Source organism: Pygoscelis adeliae, unplaced genomic scaffold (genome assembly GCF_000699105.1).
Source record: "Pygoscelis adeliae isolate BGI_AS28 unplaced genomic scaffold, ASM69910v1 Scaffold114, whole genome shotgun sequence".
Classification (NCBI taxonomy): Eukaryota; Metazoa; Chordata; class Aves; order Sphenisciformes; family Spheniscidae; genus Pygoscelis; species Pygoscelis adeliae.
Window position 1 is genome coordinate 782,692 of NW_008824587.1, and position 4,567 is coordinate 787,258.

The following is a 4,567-nucleotide window of genomic DNA, read 5'->3' on the forward strand; positions in this document are numbered from 1 at the left end:
GTTAAGCCGGGGTGAACGGTGAGAGTGGCTTGAGCCGCTTCCCCATCCATACTGCCCAGCAGCTCTGTCGGGCAGGTCCTGGTCCTCGTAACCCGCAGTCCGGGAGACCCGCGGGGCTCGCACGGGGTTGGGGAACCAGCTCGCAGGCAGAGCTGCGGGATCGGGGGGCTTGGCAGTGACCGGCGTGCGGCTGAGCTCCGCCACCGCCAGCCCGTTGCTCCCTTCCTCGCCCTGGCAGCCCGGTGTGCCACGTCACGGCGGTGCCACAACCTGTTGCCACCTTCACTCGGGCTTCCGCTTCAACGCAGGGAAGCGCAGAAATGCCAATAAAATATTGTCTGTCGATGGTAAATCGCTAGCTGTGGAAACCTTTAGGTACACAATAAAGCCCACTGTAGTAAAATCAGACGTTTGCTTAATCACGTGAGGGACTGAGATCTCTCTCTGCTGCCAACCACGCTTGACAAAACATTGGTTGATAATCAGCGATACTTTTCTTCAGGTTATTACAAATAATTTCCCCCAAGACTGGATGTGTTCGTATCTCCTCACGATCAAGGGATGTCAAAGATGGTTTTCGGGCAGAAGCCTGGCTTACGCATCTTGTGTGTGTCTTAGCAAATAGAGAATTTCTTCACCTGGTTTATGTCATGATCCATCGATAACAGCGAGAAATGTTTGACAGGTGTAATACGTTGGCTGTTGTTCTTTGCCGGGTGCAGTTAGACTATCAACATCACCTTAGGGCCGTTCTGCTGGGTGCAGTCAGACACTGTTGTCCACCAGCCACCGCGCAGAGGCCGGTGTCCTGCCGCCCGCACGGAGACCCTCAGGTTCATCCCACCCTGTGCTGCGCACTGCGTTTGTGATCAGAACTAGATCCTGCAGATCAACTCGCTTGACAAGTGAGTTTCAGGGCTCATCTGAACAGTGGAGCTACATGATTACGTGAGTGGAGGTTCGAGCCTTTAATGCCTGTGCTGGATAGATGAATTATCTTAATATCCAGCTACTGAAAACGTGATTATAAGCTTAGCTGCACAACAGTGATAGCAGACTGACCTTATTCTACCTAATTTTCTTTGTTATGATTCTCATAAATAATTGTTTGCTGCGTGTAACTGGTAGATTACATAAATGTTTCAAAATCATTAAAGATTAATTTGGGTCTGTCTTAAGGTTCAACATTTATTTCCCTATATCTTTTCAAAGTGCAAGCGGAGGCCATTCTGCCTCGTGTCATCAGGAAATACGATCTGGCGTTCAAAGGTTGTTCCAGCCTCTGTCACTCCTCCATACTGCAAGACTGCACGCAATTAAAGCAGATGTCCTCTGCAAACAACTTGCTGGTTGTTTTACAATCTCTGTTCGAAGAGTTCGGTTTTCAGTAGTTTTTACAGCTGACGTTTTGTGACGTTACCATTACAACAAGCTGCTCTTGTTTTTAGATTAAGTTCTAGGGCCCAATCCAAATCCCCTTAAATTCAAGAAGAATGTTTTCATTTATGTGGTGGATCGGGCATTAAATGGACTGCAGAAACAGAATGGCCCTTTGACGCTTAGAGCAGGTGACCGGTATGCGAGGGTGAAGGTGCAACCGGGAGAAAGCTGACCTACTTCTTCCTCTGACGTGCTTTTGCTAGAGGTAAAGAATGGATCCTGTTGTTAAACTTGTCAGAATCACTTAGGAACAAAATATGTTTCAAGAGGGTGGCAGACTACCCCCACAAAACCAAGCCAGTATTACCTGGACCCCTGAAACTCTCAGAATAAAAAAGTGGAAAAGTTTGGCTCAAGAAAAGGAACATTGTGGAGAAAGAGCACAGGAGGGAGTCTGGCACAGGAGGGAGTAAAAGGAGAATGCTCTCCTTTTACAGGCTTCTGCTGCGCTTAGGATCCCGGCCTTAGAATCACCTCTTGTTCTGCCCCTTTCACTCATACCGCGCTGTCCTCCAGATCCGCGTTTACGTATCGCTGCCTTCCAGTCCGGTGTGAAATGAGCTGCCGCTTCTTCCTCTACGGTAATACCCTGACACTCTTGTTACTTTGGGCATTTGCGTGTCCTTAAGTGGAACCTGAAATGGATGTCTGGGGAAACTGCGCACCTGCTGATGAAGTGGTTTGTCGAGAACTCGGCACCATCCCACACCGGCGTCCTCAAAATTGTCCTGGAGATAAAAAGCCTGCATTTAAAATGGGAGGGTCATCAGTGGATTGCTAAACGTGTTTGCTTTTTCCATGAGAAAACAAATGACGCTCCCATATTCAGTAGCAGCAGCTTCTAATTTGTCTACCACTTGTTTCTTTCCTGTACCCCACTACTAACCACGCTTCAAGGCTTTTCTTCTGGAAAATGTTAATACATGGCTTTTCTATACGAAATAGTTTTCCTGTTAGTCTCCTGGATTCCTTAACCATTCGAGTGGGTGTACATGTGAGCCGACATATACTGTGCAACTTGTCTTCCAGCAGAACTCTGAGATTAATTACTAGGAGGCGATACCTTTGAGAAATTACCATATTCGGACACGACACCTATTACACGTAACAAAGCTAAACCCACGTGCTTGTTTTCTGCCGTACTGGAAGAATGCTTGGGACTTCGGTTTCTTCCACCATGTTTCATTTATCAATATGTGAGACTACGTGTAGAGTAAGAATATCGGTCCCTTGTCGTCCCAAGGACATCAGATCTAAATTCACATTGTAAAAAAACGTATAGTCTGTAGAAATATAAACGTGCTGTGCGCTGGGATCGTATAGGGTGGAGATGCTTCCCGGGTGTGTAGAGACAGCAAGAGCTGACCCGTCAGTGGCACTTCCAGTTAGAAAGGCCAGCAGGGAATGGGGATCCTCCCTCGGCATTGCAAAAAACACCTTCAGATGAAGGAAAATGCCTATCTGCTGGAGATTGCATGAAAGCCCGTGCTTCACTGCCTCCCTGTAGCTATTTATGGAGAGGGAGGGCTCCGTGCAATGTCTCTACCCATCACATAATGCTCTTAGTGCTAAAATCAGCAAAAAAAACCAGAGCGAGGGACTACGACTCGGGAATTTTGGCGCGCCGGGTAGCCTAATTTCTGCTTCGGCTACTGTCCTCCATTAGGACTCGCCACGCTTCCCAAAGTGGTGATCTCCCATCTTTCACCTCCTCTCTTCCTCTCCCCAGGAAAAGAACAGTTATTAGCAGGAGGGAGAGACATCCCCTCCGCCAGCGCCTCAAACGCTGCCCACAGTCAGGCAAGGTTTACCGTACCCGGCTCCCACGGCGTGACCGCTGTACAGATGGCTTCGCTCCAGGCAGCGCCGCCACGGAACAAACAAGGGGAAACCGCTCTGGTCCGGTGCCTACGGCGCTCCTCTTCCCCCCGGCTGGCGTGTAACCCCCATCCTTCGGGGCCGAGCTGCCTGCTGCTAATGAGCTGCCCCCTCATTAGCACTGCTGGGGCAGGGCTTGCTAACCCGCCCCTCCTCTTCGGCAGCGTGTAAAGGTGGGTGGCTTTATCTGGGAAGAGGTTCTTTGCCTTCAGTCTTGCTCAACAGCTCCTGCCTGTGCTCTCAGGAGCAGCGAGAGAAGATAGTCAAATGAATCAAGAGGATTTTTTCCTCTTAGCCTTGCAAAATTGCCATGATGGTCAAAAGTGCTGAGGACGGCCCCGGCAGAGCAGCGAGGAGCAGCTCGTGCGTGTTTGCAGCCCAGGCTGCCTGCAGCCCTCTCCTTACGGCTCTATTTTCAACCCCGGACTAATTCTGAACACCGCTATATCTGCTTCCCTGTGCTTAGTTCTGCAGGGCCTCGTTTGCCCCGGTGCTGAGCACTTAATATCCCCGGCTGGGATCGACTTAGAGCCCGGGCGCTTCTGGAGGTCACTGCATGGGGCGAACGCTGGCACCACCGCTGCGGGCTGTCGGGGAGGAGGAGAAGCCTGTCTTCTCTATGCCGGGAGGCTTTAGCATCCTCCGGCACATGCTACAAAGTTCAAAAAAAGTGACGTCTTACTAGAAATTCACTAGGGAAAAAGAGACGTGGTTAAAAAGACATTGAAAATATCGCCTGAATGAATGGAGCCGGGGTACCGTAAGGTGGGGGTGAAAGGGGGGGCTGGCAGTCTCCTCATTCACTTGCTGCTCTGACACCTTCAAAATGTCTTTTTCTCCCTTGTACAAAATAGTTTCCTATGACAGTTCATCATATAGCCAGCCTTAAGGGGGAGAGGGCAGAATATTATTCTTAGTAATAAAACAGTCACTTCAGTGCGATTACCAGCACCATGGGAACAGTTCCTACAGCATAATGCCCTTGTCAGTAATTACTTACACCCAGTTCTGTAACTCATGAGGAATATGCAGTGGCACGGCCTCGTGCATCGGGGAACCGCGTGCAACAAGCAGTATTTTTCATGTAAATAAAACAAATGACGTGCAGATAGTAGGACTCTATTTCATTCATGCATTCATGTTATTTTAAAGGTAATGCGCATGCAACTCAGCTGTTACGCTGATGAGTGCAACAAGTTATTCAGATTTATTTCTTTTCCCCTTGCTTAAAGTGTTTGATGTGTATCAA